The sequence below is a fragment of the Emys orbicularis genome, chromosome 7, assembly GCF_028017835.1.
Source record: "Emys orbicularis isolate rEmyOrb1 chromosome 7, rEmyOrb1.hap1, whole genome shotgun sequence".
Taxonomy (NCBI): domain Eukaryota; kingdom Metazoa; phylum Chordata; order Testudines; family Emydidae; genus Emys; species Emys orbicularis.
In genome coordinates this window covers 51,511,151-51,532,766 of record NC_088689.1, presented here as the reverse complement: position 1 = coordinate 51,532,766, position 21,616 = coordinate 51,511,151, and the positions used below count along the sequence as shown (strand labels likewise).

Genomic DNA, 21,616 nt, shown 5'->3' with positions numbered 1-21,616 from the left:
AGTGCAATAGGGTCCTAGTCCATGACTAGGGCTCCTAGACCTTACTTCAATACAAATAAATAATAAAAATAATAACTGCCACCAATTTGAAATGTTGTCACTGGTGATGCAAAACAGTCTCAGCATTAAACCCAGAAAAATAATGCTTTTTCCTATATTATTTGGAGCCTTGAATTAACATGCTAAGGAGTTTTGTCTGCCTCAGGACTGTGGGAATGGGCCTTTAATCTTGGTAGAGTTGAATATCTCTATAAACAACTCCAAAGCATCCCAGTGCAGCATGCATTGGGTTTCTTGTCAAACCCAGTTGTGCCAGATAAATGATGGATGCTGGTCAAACCAATGGCCCCTACATGACTGCAGTCATCCCAAAAGGGGCTGTGGTGTGGCCACCAACAGGGAGGCACACATGACAATACTGCTTGTGTGGGAGATACACCAAATTCAAACTGGATTAATGCCATGGTGACTCAAGCCAAACCACTTTTCTGACTGTATCAGTGTTTTACAAATGGTAAAAGTGCTGTGTGATCTGTCCAGAATACTTCAGCAGATCAGTACAATAAAAAAAGAAAGGATTACTACTTAAGGCAGAAAAGTATTGATCTTTTCCATGACTCACTTAAGAAAACATCACAGGATGTAGAAATGACCTTTTTGAACAACTCTCTGTGGTTGGTCCTCTAACTGAAGCATCAATCAGCCCTCTCACTTCATGTGTGTGCGTGTGTTGGGAAGAGAAGAGGAGAGAGCTGCTATATCTTCAGATGAGGGACAAGCAGAACATCAGAATATTAAATCATTCTATCATCTGTCCAGCATTTGCTGGAAACCACTAGAGCTATTTATATCTCTCAGTTCTCTCCAAGGTCTCTGATGGTGAAAGTACACCGCAGGCCACACATGCTTTCCTTACACTCACACTAACATTTGGCTACAGATTTCATAAAAGAGCAAAGAAATTACAGTGACATGGAATACCAAAATTATTAATATTATATATATAAAATACATTAAAGGAGCATTAAAATTGCAAAGCCAAGCACTCAGAAGTTAAGACATGCCAGAATTAAGGTTGCTCATGCATCTTTAGTTTATCCTTATTTTGCATATATATTATGATAGTCCTGACCAATATCACAGAAAAAATCTGTGCCAGAACCAGGAACAGAAACCAATTCTCCTGGGGCACAGTCCAGTGCCTTGAACACAAGAGAACATCCCTTTTCTTCTTGGAACCATCTGCCTTATTCACTTGTCATGCACTTAGAAACCATATGGTAAGGATGCCAATTTTAAGTTTGTATCTCAGGTTTTTCCAATATTTTCAAATGCAAAATGGAAAGTAATAGTGAAACTGATAACTCTCAGTAACTCAAGCTCTCAAAAATTGAAGGGTGGGGAGCAAGAAATAAAGTAAGTAAACCTTGGTATATTATAATTACAACTTCAATGCCTTTGTTTTCAGTGCATTGCACCTTTAAATCTCTACAGAGCCATGCACCCATTTTGTGTTCATTTCAGTGCAGACCAGCACAGAGGAGGCATATACACTATGTGCTCTCTCTTGGCTCTTTACTTTTGTTGTTTCATGTTTTGATGTTCTCTTTATCTAAAATAAAGGTCATGCTGATATATCATCTTTGATTTTCTCTATGAAGAAAAAACACAACACAATCCATTCTACTTAAATTGTAGACTTTGATTTGAGTGCCCCATTGCAGATCTTAAATCATTAGTTATCTGAGAATCTGAACTGATGGGTAAACTGTTTACTTGAAAAAACATCAAAATGCATGTGGACATTTTCCTTTCTTCATAGTGGGTAAGGGTAAGACGTATGTGGGATCAGGCGTTTTGTAAGACCTCCCCTATACCCAACTGGGGCCTCAAGCCACTACTGTAAATAAACAATAAGATTCTGCTCAACCAATAGTTTCACCTACCTCAAAAGTGTACATGACAAACTGCCACAATAAAAGGAACTCTAAGGAGAACAAACCAATAAATCCTGTCAAATGCAAGAATGATGTTAGAAGAACTTATGCACAGAGCAGCAACATGTACTTAGCGCAATTGCTGCTTAATGTCAGAGTTTATTTGTAGTGACATGTAAACAGAACCTCTTTGATGTGCTAGTGGTTCTGTACCAGTGATTTGTGTATTTTCAAAGGGCACTTGACTTTCTCCTCTGCTCCCCACTGTCCCTCTCATTCCAGCCTTGGATTTGTCCTAGGGATGTTTATAAACTAGTCAGATAAAGTACAGACAGATGCAGACCTTCACCCAAAATTCAACCCAAACCTTTTTTTAGCTCAGAAAAATTGTGGATGTCTGTTTTTTCCATTGATGTTCATATTCACTTACCTCTAGCCTTCCTGGCTCTCATGGGGACCAGAAACTGAGGAGTCAAAATACTGAGAAAGACTATTCTCTCGGGGCCAGATTTTCAGCGGGTGTAAATCAGTGTAGCTCCATGTGGATCTATGTCAGTTATATAGATATGTTTGAACTAGCCTCCTGATTACATAAGAACATTTTCCTTTCTGAGAGAGTTATTTCGGAGAGGCCGACCCAATGTAAAGCAATGATGTGCACTGGAACACAGGAGATTAACTCATTTCAATTATTTAAATTTAAAAAGGCACTCATGGTAACTACATGCCTATGTATTGTTCTTTATTTTAACTCCCCTTCACCACTGCCTTGTATGGTGTACCCCTTTTAGAAACTTGAAAATATATGTTTATATCCTAACCAGTTAGCTCGTCTCCATTTCCATGTAGGAAATAAAAGTAGGTAATCGATGAAGCTGCTGGTGTAGGAGGTGGTGGGGTTCACAGGCCTTCTCCAGCTGCTTTAAAGGCACATAGTACAGCTTATGCTTACGTGATGTAAAGTGGTCTTAGAGGACTGGAGAAACTGGCCTATTTAATTTTGGTCATTGTGCTTCAAGGGGTACATGGGCATAACTGAGGGCAGAATTGAGCCTTCTCTGTTTTGCTGCCTTTCTAGTGTGTCTGTTTCAGTGATATCTATAGGAACCTTTGCGGGCTTATTCCTGCGCTGCTGCTGGAGCTGGGAGCATAGCCAGCAGCTGCTGCTCTCTCCGCTCTGCTCTGGGGGTGGTGCTTATGGGGGCCTAAGGCAAAGTTTTGGGTGGCCATAGCCCCCTCAAGCAGGGCCGGCTCCAGGGTTTTGGCCGCCCCAAGCAGCAAAAAAAAAAAAAGCCGCGATTGCGATCTGCGTCGGCAATTCGGCGGAAGGTCCTTCGTGCCGAGCAGGAGTGAGGGACCATCCGCCGAATTGCCGCCAAATAGCTGGACCTGCCGCCCCTCTCCAGAGTGGCCGCCCCAAGCACCTGCTTGCCAAGCTGGTGCCTGGAGCCGGCCCTGCTCTCAAGACACCCCCACCAGCGCTGCCTCTGCAGCAGGAAGATCTATTCCTTGCTCTTCTGAGTTACAGATCAACGCCAATAGTGGCTACTGGATATAGTCTAGCACAACTCGGAACTACTGTTCCAGCCTTGGAAAAGAACATATTTCTAAAGTGGCCAGACAGGAAGCGATTAGACAAATTGGATAAAAGGGCTAAAAGAGCTTATGAACAATTTTACTACAGACATCACTCAGTTAGAGAGCTGCCAGGTCTAGAACCTGGTGACCATGTTCATGTCAAATTGGATAGAGAAGATGGATGGACAACTTCAGCTGTTGTAAAGGAAAAGAATTTCGCACCCAGATCACTTGTGACCAAGACCAACAGTGGAGAGTTCAACAGAGACCGTTGACATCTGCAGTTTGTTCCTCAGAAACAGAGCAAACTCTACTCATGGCAGATGCAGATAGGGTGACCAGATCACCCAAGTCAAATATCGGGATGCGGGGGGGGGGGGGCGTGGCGGGAGGGGGCAGGGCAAAAAAACAAACAAACACCCCCCCCCCTTCCTCCACAAGCGCTGGGGGGAGGCCCGGGAGACGCAGGGGAAGCGCGGGGCCAGGGTGAGTGAGAGTCTGGCCTGGCCCCGAGTGCAGGCAGGACTCAGTCGGGCGGTAGGGAGAGTAGGGGGGCGGCTTGCGGGGCCAGGCGGCGGCTGTTCTCCCCCGCTGGGCAGCGGGACTCGGGAGCAGCCGCTGCTGCAGCTCCCACTGCCGCGGGGGGAGGAAGCGGCCGATGGCCAAGCTCGGCGGCTGCGGCTCTGGCGCCCGGACCCGAACCCCCCGAGCCCGGGCCTGCCGCGGGGACCCAGCAGCACGCACGCTGCGCCCAGCCCCTAGCCAGTCGCGTCTGGGCTGCTGCCCAGCTGGTGCTATCCCGCGGCGGCCCCGGAGTGGGGGCAGCAGGCCCCAGCCCCCCCGTCCCGCTCGGGTCCCACAGGGGAACGAACGGGGCTGGGCTGCCGATGCCTCCGCGGGATAGCACCAGCTGGGCAGCAGCCCAGATGCGACTGGCTAGGGGCTGGGCGCAGCGTGCGCACTGCTGGGTCCCCGCAACAGGCCCAGGCCCAGGCTTGGAGAGTTCGGGGGCACCAGAGCCGCAGCCGCCGAGCTTGGCCATTGGCCGCTTCCTCCCCCCGCGGCAGTGGGAGCTGCAGCAGCAGCTGCTCCCGAGTCCCGCTGCCCAGGGGGGGAGAACAGCCGCCGCCTGGCCCCGTGGGCCGCCCCCCTACTCTCCCTACCGCCCGACTGAGTCCTGCCTGCACTCAGGGCCAGGCCGGGCTCTCACTCACCCTGGCCCCGCGCTTCCCCTGCGTCTCCCGGGCCTCCCTCCACAAGCGCTGGAGGGAGGAGGAATGGTGAGCCTCGGGAAGAGGCGGGGATTCAGGGAGGGAGCCAATGGGGGAAGGAGGGGGCGGAGTCGGGGTGGGGGGGGGGCCACGAGCACTTCCAGGCTCCGGAGTATTTGCTTGTTTGTCCAGTGTCCCGACCTAACATTGGTCGGGATGCGGGACAAACAAGGAAATATCGGGACAGTCCTGATAAAATCGGGATGTCTGGTCACCCTAGATGCAGAAGAAGACTCAAGGATTTCAAACCAAACATAGCTGGTCATTACAACTAATGGATGGCCAAATAACCAAGCTGTTATGTTTTTGGGTCACGTAATTAGAAAATCAGTACTGTTCAGAGACACTTAGACTGATCCCTAGTGAACCTGAAAGGCAGCCTGATAGTGTAAATATTGTAAATATTAGGAATGCAGAACTTAAAGGGGGAAATGTAATGGAATACTAAACTATTATACTGTTCAGCCACTAGGAAGCACTGTCTATAAAATCACCTTATTTAAATGAACCTCACCTATACCTGGCAGACCATTAAAAAATCCTATGATAAACACATCTGGTGTGTATAAGCAAGCTCTAGCCAGTCCATAGCTGGAACAGGAACATGACATGTTCTCAAATGAACTCACACAGAAAAATGATAAAAGACAAAAACACCACATCACCTGAGGGTGAACACTTTTCAGGAAGTGATCACTTTATATCTGACCTCTCAGCCCCCGTCCTCAAAGAAAACCTGAACAACACTCTCAAAACACAAGCCTGGGAAGTAAATTCTAAACTTTGCTAGACAATAAAAACCATATACTGAATAGAGACCCAGGATTTATGGCTTATTACAACAATCTATAACCCACTAAACCACACCTGTCCTCCCAGATCCTCTCCTTTCAATGACTAGAAAGGTATTAACAGGCCACTTCACCTTGAAGGGTCCCTTGAAATATGTTTTAACTACTTATGCTAAACATCTGTTTCACCTTGTATTTAGGTGATGACACACTGAGTACATTTCCCACTCTGAGTACATTATTGTGGATTTTTGGATTTATTCTTTTCTGATTTTGTTTTTTCCATTAAAAAAAAATTCCATCTCCTCTGGTCCTGGGACCGTGGCCAGGGAGACAGACCTTCTCTGGCACCGGGGCTGCAGCAAGGAGACATCTTTATTTTTTGTATAGTGCTGGGTGTTTTGTTTTTTTTTAAGCACTGGATTCCGTGTTATTGTTTTGATTCCGTGATTCCATCCATGTTCTCATTAATGCAGATTTCATCGGGCCCTACCTCAACCATCTTGTCTCTCTAATATCCTAGAACCAACATGGCTACAAAAACACTGCATATAACAATGAAGGAATATAAGAATTTTCTCATCCATGACCTAGTATTGCTTCATAACCACTGCTTATTTGGGGCAAATTATTTCTTCTCACATAAATCCTTCTGTCTCATGAAAACTGTTTGTGACTCAGCTGTTTCCTGTGTAGATCTGCTTGAAGTGAAGCAGAAGCATATGGGAAAGATATTTGTGCTGGAAGTGGTAGAGCCACTTTGTTATCAGTTCTCCTAGCTTTGGGTCAGGAGCGATATGAAAATCACTTTTCCTTTTCTGAGCAACTAAATTATTTGCTGTGAATCATGCTGTCTGCTGTTTGTGACACTGTATTTTCTGACTCAGTCTCTGCTGACCCTGTGACCCTCCAATCTCTCCGCTGTGCTGTGAAATTCGTTTTCAGTTTTATTTCCTGATGTGTGGAAGTAAACTCAAGGAAGTTTTGCTCTTAATTTTAAAAATGACTTTCATCTCCCAGTATTGCAGCGCCAACCAGCCAAAGATCATTCCTGATAGATGGTTTTATTTAATTTATAGGAGGGCTTTTTAATTTTGGGTACAGTCACAATCTTCAGTAACACTCAGACAGTGATAACAGAGCCAATGAAAAACAATAAATTACAGCCAAGGTTGCAAGGACTGTCTATTTCTTTTATACAAATTGGAGGGAAAGGAGGATTGGGTGTGTTTTTTTGTTCCTCTGGAGATACTGCCAGTTCTTTTTAGAAATTGGTACTGAATATTGGAATCTAAAAGTAGGCATGTGCAGAAAGGTTCAGAACTAGAGGAACACCTTTCTGTCCTCTAGTATTTAAAGAGCAATGGCCAACATTGTCAGATCTGGGTGCCTAAAGTTAGGAGACTAAATCCATAGATTTTAAAACATTCAAATTTGAAAATTTTGTCCCATGTGTCCCAATATTTTTATTTGGTCATAACTGGAGCTGTAATTATAGTTTTTAGCCACTAGTGCTCTGCCTGAGACAGACTACAGTTATGCCTAAGGCCTGGTCCCCACTAACCCCCCACTTCGGACTAAGGTACGCAAATTCAGCTACGTTAATAACGTAGCTGAATTCGAAGTACCTTAGTCCGAACTTACCGCGGGTCCAGACGCGGCAGGGAGGCGCTCCCGTCGATGCCGCGTACTCCTCTCGCCGAGCTGGAGTACCGGCGTCGACGGCGAGCACTTCCGGGATCGATCCGGGATCGATTTATCGCGTCTAAATCAGACGCGATAAATCGATCCCAGAACATCGATTGCCTGCCGCCGGACCCTCCGGTAAGTGTAGACGTACCCTAAGCTTCTGTCTATCACAAAAATAGAACAGAAAGGAATGAACAAAACACTATCAATGTTTACCAAAGCAGGCAGTCACAATGGAGAATGACTCCTCTTCCAGGTCTGCCAACTGGCAGCTGCTCAGAACAGCACTCTCCCTGCAATTCTTCCCTCTGTCTGCCACCAGCATCACCTTCCAAGCCACACCTGATCCAATTCCTGTTCCTCTGCACAACGGGTACCTGACATCCCTCTCCACTCCTCTCCCCACCTGTACCCTCTGCTATTTCCTCATTAACCAAAGCATCCACATATCATGAGCCAGGGCAGCAAAATAGAAGAATAGAATATCAGGGTTGGAAGGGACCTCAGGAGGTCATCTAGTCCAACCCCCTGCTCAAAGCAGGACCAATCCCAAACAGATTTTTGCCCCAAATCCCTAAATGGCCCCCTCAAGGATTGAACTCACAACCCTGGGTTTAGCAGGCCAGTGCTCAAACCACTGAGCTATCCCTCCCCCCCTGTATCAAATCATGAGATTGGCTTAAAAATCAGGAGGATTTTTTAAGTTTCCTTTGCCTTCTGGTGTTTGAGCCTTTAGGGCAGGGGTAGGCAACCTATGGCACGCGTGCCAAAGGCGGCATGCAAGCTGATTTTCAGTTGCACTCTCACTGCCTGGGTCCTGGCCAGCGGTCTGGGGGGCTCTGTGTTTTAATTTAATTTTAAATGAAGCTTCTTAAACATTTTATAAACCTTATTTACTTTACATACAACAATAGTTTAGTTATATATTATAGATTTATAGAAAGAGACCTTCTAACAACGTTAAAATATATTACTGGCACGCAAAACCTTATATTAGAGTGAATAAATGAAAACTCGGCACACCACTTCTGAAAGGTTGCTGACCCCTGCTTTAGGGTGTACTCAGGTCACATTACCAAGCTTTTCTATGCAACTAGAAGTGCTAGAAAACCACTTCAAAATAAAAAATGAGAGTTGAGATTCTCATTTAATCACTTGACCCCAGGAGCTAGGTATAACAGACAGACCCAGGCAGGTATATCACCCCTCTGTCTGACCATCTCAATATTTCACAAAAAGAGGGCCGTGTGTGGTCTCTACTGAAAGCTAAGAACTAGCTGACTGCTGTTATTATGAGATGTTTGTGGACATCCATGGAGACAGCCTGTGTTCACTAGACTAGACGCAGATGTTTACTAGACTGGACTAGATGCAGGCTGGAGATTTACATTGACAAACAAACTCCTGAAGAGGTCTCAGAAGGAGAAGAGGGGGCTAGGCTAAGTGACAACAACTTGTGATTGTATAAGAGCAGAAGAAATGGCCCAAGTGGTTATCCATTACAGGAGGAGACTCTCTGTCAGCAGGGGGAATCTCGTGAAAAGTGGGTCCCAGCTCTCTGAATTGGACAAGTACTACAAGAACACATCAATAGGTAAGACATGCCTTATTAGACAGGAAAGTAACTCGTTAATAAGGTTAAGCTATATATGGCATTTATGTTTTTAGCTATAATCTAATGCTTCCAAATCCTTATACTTGCTTTTGTTTGAATCTTTATCTCAAGCTCTGTTAAATACACTTCCGTTTGGTTCTATTAGAAACCTGTCTAAGTGCCTCCTGCTAAGGAAAGTGAAACCAGTGAACTGGAGTGCACGGTTTCCACAGAAGCAGCAGATCAGTGTACACTGCAGGTGCCCAGAAGACAGGGGACTGAGCACTCGAGTGTAACAAGGTGGGGTGTGTAATTTGCTAGCGTGCAGAGGGAAGAAGTGGGGCTCGCAGAGCGCAGAGTGGAGTCTCCACCCCACCTCTATGCACTGTCCCACACAAACCACTTCCCTCCTCACTGTCCCCCCAAACTCCTCTCCCACCCGGCTGCTCCTTCCCTGTGGGTAGATAAAGAAAGCAAGAGTAAACCACTACTGGCATTAATATCTGATACTCACCCCTGTGCAGATGGTGCCCAGGTTTTGTGGGGGTTCTCTACACAGATGTGAATTTCACCCTAACTCAGTTGTCTTTCTCCTCTACCCAGAGATGGTAAGACTTAGCATATCTCTTACTTACTCTTGCTACCATTTTATGCCATTAATTGTTCGATGTTTTGAAAGAAGGGGCCAAATAGCGACATTACTAATTCCCTCATTTTGGAAATGTTTTCAGATAATGCATCCTAGATAGTGGAGAAAATACTGTCAATGCAAAGTAGAGCTGGAGCAATAGTTCTTGATATAACATTATTCATAACTGCATGTGCCAACAAAATAAAAAGACTTCTTCTCTATAGCTACCAAAAAGTAGTGGAAATGTATGACTCCGTAAAAATGACTCAAAGCTGGGACTTAAACAGGTTAATAGCTTTCTTTTAAATTCAGCTTTTAAATTGAGATCTATTTTGTTTGTCCTCTCTGACTCTCCATTTACTACACAATTTATGAAGAATTAGCAAAGCAGAAGTGTAGTACATTACATATTTAAAATTTTAAAAGTAAACACATAAAATGGACAATAAGTATTAGTTAAATGCCTTTATGATTAATTCATAAAATGATTCCTACTAAACCCTTTAATTCTTAACCAAGAGTAAAAGGCAAGTGTAACCAGACGGCAGACTCTGTGGATGTAAAGCTACTTTTATGAGTCACCCCATTATCAGGTGCCTGAACCCTGCACAAAGGTACACTGTAAATCACTGCTGAGTCACCATAGTGTTTGACTTAGTTACTTTCAAGCAAAATATAAGGGCAATTGGATCCTCTCCCAGATGCTAAGGTCTGGCACTGAGAGGCCCTCCAGGCAAATCTTAGGAACAGCTACGCTTGGGGAGAATGTTTAAGCAGTAATGTGTGTTGTTGTTATTTAATTTCCCTTTAATATCGAACCCATGGAAGGGGTGTGAGTTTGGTCTTCAGACATTATGAGTATACTCTGTTCGGAGCGGAGTACATAAATACACCAATAAAAGTAATCCACTATTTACAAATTTGTAAAACTAGAAACACTGGCTGTGGAATAGGCAAATAACCCTAGTTATTATTATCCTAATTTTACAAGGAAGGAAATTTAGACACAAAGAGATGAATTCACTTGCCCAAAGTCAAGCAGAAGGTGAATGGTATAACAGGAAGCAGAACTCAAGTCTCTTGATCCCCAGTCCAATGCTCTGTTCAATGGAACAGAGTTCTCAAAGTTTTTAACATCAGGCCAACTTTTATCAAAACAGTCGATCTCAGGCACATCTTCACAAATGCAGGAGATAATATACATACATACATACCAACTTTCAACAAAATACTTGGATATAAAAATATAGGCAGAGCTCATAATGTTCCTTATATTTAGGGTGTTTAACATTTTTCATTATAAAAAGATTCTTAGAGATTATCATAAAAAGACTAACACCTCAATTGTTTACAGCAGGCCTCTGAAATTCAATAGGAAGAAAGCACTCGGGTTAGGGTTGCCAACCCTCCAGGATTGTCCTGGAGTCTCCAGGAATTAAAGGTTAATCTTTAATTAAAGATTAGGTCATGTGATGAAACCTCCAAGAATACGTCCAACCAAAATTGGCAACCCTACCTAGGGTTAAAGCAGTGCTTTTTCCTTTGAAAATTCCAGTCAGATTTAGCCAAGTTATAAACCACTGAAAATTGCCATTTCCCTTCTGTTGCTTGTGTCAACATCATTTTGGCAGCATGTCAAAACAATAACTGAACACAAACATTCTAATCAAATGCTGCAGTGTAACTGGAGTGGGGTAAGGCTCTCCTGCAAACCCCCTCGCTCACTCTGGAATCAGTGTATGGACCCACTTCCTCCATCTCATCTGGGCGCACCACATGTGTGATTATGTAATTAAGGCTGTACCAGAATGCATATGCAATAGGGGGCAGAATTCAGGTTGCACAAGTAACCTGAATTCTGGCATTTCCTAACTTTCGCAGTGCTAGACTTTGCCACATAAATAATGTCCTTTAATGTGGTTTTCAAAAATGTAATAATACAGCTCTAATAGCTTTATCTGGACGTGTTTCAGTGAGACGGAGAAGCTTTTTTCACTGTGCAAAGCATATCCCGATGCAGAAAGGCTGCCCAAACTGCGATGCAGAGTGACCTCCATGGGACACAGTGGAAGTGGAACAAAAGCTCAAGGGGAGCCCATTTCCCTTTGAGCTCCAGTTCCCTCAGGCTGTCCCCAGCCCATTCTCCTTTAAGCCACAGTCTCTCTGTTCTGTCCCTCTCACCTTGCTGCTGGCAAGGCCCTGACATTGCTGCTTGCTCATCCACTCAACAGAGGCACACACTGGCTCGGCAACAGCCGGGGGAGCATGGGAGTGATAGCATTCCTGCCTTCAGTGCCAGAATCCCAGCAGATCATGTTTTGTCATTAGAAGGAAACGCTGATTGGTCCCTGGCTGTGATGGAAGCCTGTGATGAGGCTGGAACTGGAGCTGGAGTAACCACACAGATAAATTAACAGAAAATGCCTTCCAATGAGTCACATTTTCTTAATTTTAATATTGTAATTACAATAATAAGACAACTTTCAGAGCCCAGGCAGATACTGTCCAGGCCCCATCGGTGTGGCCCCAGCTGGACCCCATTGTTTGAAAGAGCCTGCACTGGACTACATAGTAAATCACTTAGAATTGCCTTCTTAAGTATAGCCTGATAAGATAGTACCAGGGTCAGAGGGTGTCATGCAGCTAAGATTAGCTAGTCTGAAGCAGGACAAGCTTGTCCTTTTGGGATAATAGAGCCTGTTCTCAGGTTATCATCTCTGGAAAAATCTGTTTAATTTCAACTCCCTTGACAAATTGTCTACTAGTCCTTTGCAGGGTTGTTGAGAGTCATGTCCATCCACACAGTCAGCACCAGCCACTGGAGAAGCTGTGATGTTATCAGGAGTGTGATGGGCTGTATTCCTCACACTGGCCCTGAGAGGGTAAATTAGGCCAGGCAGGCCTAATTAGCCAATTGTGCAGCAAGTAGGGGAGAGATGTAAGCATCAAGGAGGCCACTTATTAGAAGCAGTCTCAGCTGGGCAGGAAGGTGAGGGGCATGTATAAAGCCCAGGAGCTGCAAGTAGCAAAGGGGGGCTGCAGGAAAGGAGTCTACAGTCACTCCCTGAGAGGAGGGAGCATGGGCTGGCAAACCAAAGGGGAGCTGAGCCAATTGTGTAGGAAGAAGCCCAGGAAAACAGCAGCAAGGGCTAGGATAGTACAGGCTTTGGCTGCATTTATAGTATCCCTGGGCTGGAAGATAGTGGAGAGGGCAGGCCTGGGTACCTCTACCAGCCACTGGGTAGTTGAACAGGGTGTTGGAGATGTCAGCCGGACAGCTGGTCTGTAATGACTGCGATTTCCCCAGAAGGGAAGGAACTTAGTGATCTGGTGAGAGGGACAAGTCAGAGACTCCAACATCTGGTCTACACTACAGCGGGGGTCCGACCTAAGATACGCAACTTCAGCTACGTGAATACCGTAGCTGAAGTTGCGTATTTTAGGTCGGCTTACCTGGCGGTGAGAACACGGGAAAGTCGACCGCTGCCGCGCTGCCGCCGACTCCGCTGCCGCCTCTTGCCGAGGTGGATTTCCGGAGTCGACGGCAGAGCGATCAGGGATCGATTTTACCGCGTCTTCACTAGACGTGGTAAGTTGATCCCCGATAGACCGATTGCTACCCGCCGGATCGGCGGGTAGTGAAGACAAAGCCTCAAAGAGCAAGAGAGGTTGCAGACTGAGAAGAAGACAGGTAGAAAGACCACTGTGTAGGGCACAACAGCACCTGGCAGAGATAATACCCAGGATGGCCAGGAGGTGGTGCCATGAACAGTGAGGGAGCCCAGTCACAAGGAGAAATAAATTAACATTGGCAATTATACAGTAATGGAATTCAGCTGCCAGAAAGAGAAAGCCCTTAGTTTGATCTCTCAATGTGTGAACTTATTGAAACTCCCTTTTAAACTGCTACAGTTTGGCCCCAGCTTAATTCTAAAACAGCACAGATAACAAAACCTCAGTTTAAAGTGCACTGAGGTCCTGTAATTTGGTTTACCTGGCATTGGAACTATGGGAAAATATACAGGCTATACCTTTTATTTAATGTTTATCACTTATCCCCTATGTGCCTGGTGCTTTACACTGCAAATCAAGCCTGATTCCTTGTCCTAAGCTGCTCACAGTTTAAGGCCCTGACCCTACAGTCAGAAATACACAGATAGGCTTCAGTGCCTGTGTGAAGCTCCACGGATTTCACAAGCATGGACCCAACTGCAAGTCTGCGACCTACATTGGGGTGAAAAATGAGAACACTGGGTTTGGAAAGACAAGGATGAGGGTTATGCAGTCACTTGGGAGAGTTGACTGTATCCAAGTAGGTTTGGGAGGAATATTATTTTAATTTAAAATTTATACCAGGGTTGTTTATTTTAATAATTACAGTTTAAATCACATTTCTCGCTCACCATTCTCCAGGGGAAAAACTTCTAGTTGCTCACGATCAGTGAAAGTGTACTTGTGTGTTTTGATGAACTGAGTTTTCCTAGCTATCCTCAGCATCCTCTCTCTTGCTTGTGCACCCTGCAGATCTCAGCACATTTGTAGTTGTTAAAGAATATAATAAATTGAATAGAATTAAATGCATTTCTCAATTCTGATAAACCATGTGAGGCCTCAGGATTCTCATTTCATGCTTCAATCCCTGCCCCTGCAGGGTTCCAGAAAACAATTAAACTGGTTTAAAAACCTTGTTCTATTTTTGTGCAACTACACTGTTACACATATATGTGAGCTTCCCACCCAAATAATTTTTGGCTCAGAACAAAATTTGAGTATTAGATATTTATCAGATTATTTTTATTTTTCATTCTTATTTGCTGGGGAGAATTCAATTATGCAAATATTTTACCAACAACATTTTTCATTAACTCCTGGTTTATGGTCAGGTTCTTTCAGAATCCCATTCAAATTTCTTATTGTAATGTTATTTTCAAAATACATTGTAGATGCAGAATATGATGCCTGTAGAAAGGATGAGTCACTGCATTGCTACCTCTTGAAATGAGTAATCATAATCTTTTTTTTGTAATGTTCCAATACATACAAAAGTAACTCTATCCTCTCTAATAAGATGTTTGCCAAATATAGTTTTAGAAATATGTTTTTAATTTACTATACATAAAAATTGATAAATATCTAATGTACTGATTAAACCCAGTTTTAACCTCATTAGTAAACCGTTTATCATGTATTGAGATGACACAGTTGATATTAAAATTGTATATACTGGGTATTTGTGTAAATATAATTAAGGATTTAATATTGCTAAATTTGCCTTTTTTTTCATTGCCAAGAAGGTCAATAATTAGTTGAAGCATCTCCATGAATCTCTGGCCCCAGCATAGAACACATCTGCACTAGAATCTCTGCACTGTCACTTCATTTACTGCTGTCCATTGGCCTATTTAATGTTCATGTGTGGTACAAAGACTCAAGTCTACTAAGCAAATTTAGTTAAAGACTGGTCCCTAAGTTTAGGCCTCCCAATCTCACCTATATAAGATATCCTGATGGTTTGAAATCTCCTCCAGCTTTGTCCCTAGTACAGGTGCCCCACTGATTTTCACTATCTGGTAAATAGCTTGTATGTTTTTGATTAGCTGGGCACAATTAAAACTGAATTTTAGACAGCTTTCTCTGATTAAAATTGTGACCAACCAGACAAAAACACAGACCACTTCCAGACAAACGAGGATACTTTCATTATTTTAAGGACTGTGGAGCAGTCTGCCTCAGGCACCAGGCATTCAAAATCTCAAAAATAAGAACAGGAAGCTCTATAATCCCAACATCCTCTTTGTGTGTGCCCAGTTCTTAATATATCTTAACCAGTCTAGGGTATTAAAAAAAAGGAAGAGGAGAACTAAATTTCTTAATATAGAAACTAATCCATCAGAAAAATAGGTATTTTAGTATATTAATATACAATGCCAAAAATAAATTTAACCCAAACTCACTAGCTCCACATGGCATAAGTAATAATGTCATTTTTGTTAAACTCAAAATAAGTAAGGCAAACCATTTTTTCCATTAACAATGTCTTTAGTTTTGGATATGTAATTTAATATAATGCAGGAATATTCCCCAGTGTTATTCCAGGCACACACACTGAATGGTGATGTAAACAATGATAAAGGAATATTAAGGTTGCATGGTTAAAAGTTTCAAAGTTAAAGTTGCCCATACATCCCTAACTGTCTCTTGTGTTTATACAGTGTACATTATGGTACAGTCTTCAATTCCACCATCACATGCTGTTTCTCAGCTAACAACATAATACAATTACAACTCCTCAGGATGCATAGCTCCAGGTGATGCACATCAGAGCAGGACTCCCCCCTGCATGCCTTAGGAAGGGCACAGGAGCCCTCTCTCAACTGCTGCACACTCTGTAAGATGCAAATAAGCTGAGGCACAGGCACATCAGTGTCTCCTGTTGACAAGCAGCCTAATCTCCAGCCTGCGATATATTGTTGCCTTTAGAAGCAAGAGAGCAGTGGGAGCAATGAAAGAGGGCTGCGGCTTGGAACATATCACTATGGATGCCAAGGGGTTAAGGAAGTATATCTGGGTAACTGCAGAGCTACTAATATGAGCAAGAATGGGATTTCCAACTCCGGTACTCCCTCGTAAGTCAGCAGCTGAATTAAGTGCCAGCCAGAGGAGCTTAGTGCTCTTCTATACAAACACTCTCCAGTTGCCCCACTGTCCCCTGCACTTCTTCATATATTGCCTCGTACATCCCTGCAAGCTCTGTCTTTCAAAGTTCCCTGCCTCCTAGGGTTCTCAGAAGGGAGACACTAGGTGTTCCTCTACAGTGCACCTTAGGAGATATTACTTAAAATGACTGCCAAGTATTTAAAGAATTTATGAAAGGATGCCAAAGCTTCTAAGATTTACAGACATCCCAGATCTTTTCAGAACTCAGAAAGCAACAAGCCAACTTGATTATTACTTTACCATTTTCTGTTATTGGTGTGGACAGCATGACCCATTTCTTTGTATAGAGCTGTCATCGAGTTGTGAAGCACCCAAGTAGATTCAGGAACCTTCCGTAATCAAACACACAGCAACAAGCCAACCCTCTGTCGTGTGCATTTCCAGTGCTCTGTTTTTAGAGTATGATCTGTTCAGTTAACAAAGCACATCTCTTAGTACAGGGGAGTCATCAAACTGCAAAGCATCCAAAAAGATTAAATATTTCACAGCTTCCGGAATCTGAAAGCCATAGTCTATTCAAAGAGGTCTACCCAAAGCAATATCAAAAGCAGACAAAATCTATTTAATATGAAATAAAAGTAGCTTCCTGCTTACATTCATATAAGCACAAATTAGAAGTGCATCAGCACTGTATGAATGACATCCAATACCATCTTCTTAGAAACTTATATTTAACACATCACAGTGATAAATCCCTAGGCACTGAATATGCTTTTTTTCCCCACTAGAAATTTTCTATTTCTTATCTAGTATATTCTCTCCTGTTTCTCATTCCAAGTAACATCTACTCTGGGATAAAGAATCTGGAAGTTTTGTTCAAAACAATTTATGGGCACTTGAAGAAATGTTTATAGTCTCCCTATATGTCAATCTAACAGAACTCCATGGTCATTTATATAAACATAAGAATATAGGAATGGCCATACTGGGTCAGACCAAAGGTCCATCTAGCCTAGTATCCTGTCTTCCGACAGTGGCCAATGCCAGGTGCCCCAGAACAGGTAATCATCAAGTCATCCATCCTGTCGCTCATTTCCAGCTTCTGGCAAACAGAGGCTAGGGACACCATCCCTGCCCATCCTGGCTAATAGCCATTGATGGACCTATCCTCTATGAACTTATCTAGTTCTTTTTTGAACCCTGTTATAGCCTTGGCCTTCACAACATCCTCTGGCAAAGAGTTCCACAGGTTGACTGTGCGTTGTGTGAAGAAATATTTCCTTTTGTTTGTTTTAAACCTGTTACCTATTAATTTCATTTGGTGACCCCTAGTTTTTGTGTTATGAGGAGGAGTAAATAGCACTTCCTTATTTACTTTCTCCACACCAGTCATGATTTTATAGACCTCTATCATATCCCCCCTTAATCGTCTCTTTTCCAAGCTGAAAAGTCCTAGTCTTTTTAATCTCTCCTCATACGGAAGCTATTCCATACCCCTAATCATTTTTGTTGCCCTTTTCTGAACCTTTTCCAATTCCAATACATCTTTTTTGAGATGGGGTGACCACAGCTGCATGTAGTGTTCAAGATGTGGGTGTACCATGGATTTATATAGCAGTATATTTTCGGTCTCATTATCTATCTTTCCTAATGATTCCCAACATTGTTAGCTTTGACTGCCGCTGCACAGTGAGTGGATGTTTTCAGAGAACTATCCACAATGACTCCAAGATCTCTTTCTTGAGTGGTAACAGCTAATTTAGACGCCATCATTTTATATGTATAGTTGGGGTTATGTTTTCCAATGTGCATTACTTTAGGGAAAATTATAAATTCTACTCTTGAGCAGAAGAATGGTAACTAGATGCAAACACACACAAAAAAAACCCTTTTTAAAGTGAAATAATATTTCCACATTAGAGTGTTTGTTCAATAAAACAGGAACAAATAAGATTATACAGGTAACAGTCATACCCACAGCTTCCATTCTAGACTGCTTATTGCCTTAGACTGTTAGCTTCGTCAGCAGTTTGCCAAAAAGTACATAATTGTGTTCCATTTATTAACAAAATATGTGGATTTAATGGAGATTAAAGAAAGGGAATTTCTTAGTACAGTGGTCCCCAAATTGTGAGGCGTGCCCCCCAGGGAGGTGCAGAGGAACATTCGGGGGTGCAGCAGGGCCCAGACCAGCCCCCACGGAGGGGCAGGGAGTGCCACCCAGTCCCGCTCTGCCCCCAGTTCTGCTCTGGTCCCGCCCCCAGCCTCAGCCCCCGGCAGCAGCCCTGCTCCCAGCTCTGGCCACTGTCTATGGCCCAGCCCTGCAGCTGTGGCCCCTGTCCATGGCCCAATTGCCCACCACAGCCTCGCTCCCGGGCCCAGCTCCTGACCATGGCTCCCCGGCGGAGGGGGGGAGGGGGGACAGATTATATTAAGGTTAAGGGGGTCGCAACTTAAAAAGTTTGGGGACCACTGTATTAGTATGTAATATCCTCAATTGAGTAAAAGATTTGCACTATATCAGCCATGCCTACATTTACATTTTTATACACTCTCATGTGCCAGCTATAATTTGCAGATGTTGCACACTGAAGTGTGCACAATACAGTAGAAGTGGAGATTCTAGTACTTTGACAGACATTCAAAAACTATTCTGATAAGGGCTAGATAAGACTGTAAGAGCTGCCATACTGGGTCAGCCCTGGTTCATCTTGCTCAGTACCCTGTTTCTGATCATGGCCTGTACCATTTCTTTAGGGGGAGTGAACAGAACAGGGCAGTTATAGAGTGATCCACCCCATCTTCTATTTCTGCCTTCTTGTAATCAGAGGTTCAGCATGGGGCTGAGTCTCTGACCATCTTGGTTAATAGCAATTGATAGACCTATCCTTCATGAACTTATCTCGTTTTTATTAGAACTCAGTTATACTTTTCGCCATCACAACAAACCATGGCAAGAATTAACACAGGTTAGTTGTGTGCTGTGTGAAAAAGTACTTCCTCTTTTTTGTATTAAATCTGCTGCCTATTAATTTCTCCAGGTGACCCCCAGTTTTTGTATTGTGTGGAAGGGTAAATACACTTCTCTATTTACTTTTTCCATGCCATTCATGATTTTATAGACCACTGTCATAGCCCCTCTTACTCATCTCTTTTCTAAGCTGAACAGCCCTACTCTTTTTAGTCTCTCCTCGCATGGAAGCCAGTACAACAGGTGAGAGGGATCTCCTTACAAAACCAGAAAATAAATGTCTAGAAACATATTACAAGGTGTGATGAGGACTTGCTAAGGTTGGACAACAGATTGTCCAAAGAGGAAATGGAGGCGGGTTAGCTCATCCTCATAGAGGGCCTGGTGTACAAATGTGCTCCATAGACCTGTTTAGCAGTTGTAGCAAGGGGTGCCTCTCTCACCCTCTGGAGCACCAGTGGAGGCAGTGAAAGTCCCTCCTGACACTGGTACTCCCCAAGTATACCTCCTGCCGTCTCCCCAGGTTGGCCTAGCCTGAGAGGCTGAATTGAACTCCAAGCATACTTGCTCTTGTGGTTCTAACAGTTGGGCAACTCGGTTACCCTGTTTGTACCTGATCTGCAAGACTGACGGAATGTCACTACCACTCATTAGCCCTCAATATTAAACAAAAGAGAGCAAGAGATCACTGTTAAAAGGCCACTGAATTTGATGGTATCTGTTATTCTCTATTAAATTTTCCATTAGTTCAAAAAAGTACTGAGCTAGGTGTAGCTGTTGATTCCTTCTGTGCATTTCCATCTCAGATATTTCAGCAACACTAAGTTTCATATATGTATCACTCATGGAACCACAGTACTGTTATGTTCTTACAAGTACTGGTATTAATTAGAATATTAAATTATATAGAAGACACTCAACTGCATCAAAGGTGCAATGCACATAAAGCTATTTTAAGGTCATTGTCAGAGTACATTTAAGAAAAGGACATAGAAAGGTCCAAGGGAGAAACAACTCCAGATGGCGATTTACCTTTGCGACTGACATCTAATTAATTTTTCCCAGGGAATTAAAGAATGGAAAAGAAATTCTTCCTGTCTGGTTTACTGTGGGCATTTTCAGTTAGTACTTCACCTGTGATGTTCAGAGGTACAGCAGTGAATGAGCCGTACCCTTAAAAAATGTTAAACCCTTCCCTGCTCAATTAAAAACCCTTTAGTAGCACTATTGTAGGCAGAAGTTTAGGATCATTATGTAGAATATAGAAGTATCTTTTTAAAAAGATAGCTACACAAAAAATGTCATTTACCTCCAGGCGAATATAAAATCTGCCTATTTAATAGAATACTTTTCAAAAAAGGCAAAACCAGAATCAACACAGCTTTAAAATAATTTTGTAAACTCACACAGAAGCCACTTAAAGTTATAGATCATGATTCTCCAGTTTGGCCAAGCTATGCTCAGCACAGGCCCGAGGTGGGTTGAGGCCAAGGTGGCTTTCTTGGCTGGTCTCAGCCGCAAAGGGCTATTCTAGCAGTCAAAAATAGCTGGAGCACAAAAGTGTTTGCCCCATGCCCATTGCCCCTCTCACACCCCCTGTGCTGGGGGCTGCAAGAGGGAGCAGTAAAGCGCTGTTTTGCTGGCTGTATGTTATGCAGGGAATTCACTTCCACCATGAGTATTCCTTGGGGATTGAATTCAGCTACTTTATGGGCACTCTATACTGTCAGAGAAGTGTAAAGTGCCCTTATAAGAGCTACTGATTGGGCCCACTAATTTCATTGAAACACAAATTGAGTATAAGATTTGGCTTCTGTTATTTAGACTAAGCTTTGATAGATTATTTTCATCAGGCATACATTATTTATCTACTTGTGTACTGTATACATTCCATTCCAAATTACAGAAAGGCTCTATGAGAACTAATGATAAATCTCCCCAGTGATACACCTAAGTACAACAAACAGTCCCAAAAATATTAAATTATTCAATTTGATGTGCTTCAGAGGCATTACCCTTTAGGCAAAATACAGTTAGACGCTAAATGGTTTTATTTAATCCATTCTCCATTCAAGCAGAGCTCATTTTGGTGAACAAACAAAAGAAACTTCTCTTTCCTTTCGGTCTTTGCTGAGATGTAAAACTAATTTATATAAGCTAATGGAGCTATATCCCCCTAATTTCCTTCAATTAAAACTTTGCAAATAAGTGTTTCTCAAAAGATAGGGAACTATAACAGAAGACAAGAAACACAGTGCAAGGTGACTGTATCATGATATAGCATATCATTGATTCAGCTAAAATGGGACCTCCACAGACACTGCAGCTCTCACACCTGCTTCCCCCATGCTGAAGAGGAAGAACAGCTACTATAACAATCATATCAAGCCCCTCCATCACCTCCTTCTGAAAGGCATAGTCAATGAGGACTGCCCAGAGATTCTAGACAGGCTAACACAGTCAATTTCTTCCTCAGCTGATTGTATGTCACACATTT

At 43.2% G+C, this 21,616-nt stretch overlaps 1 protein-coding gene across 1 annotated transcript in view; it reads right to left on the bottom strand.

The window, feature by feature from the left end:
* FAM13C (family with sequence similarity 13 member C) overlaps positions 1-21,616 on the bottom strand; it is a 240,051-nt gene that overhangs the window by 106,879 nt on the left and 111,556 nt on the right. The window lies entirely within an intron of this gene.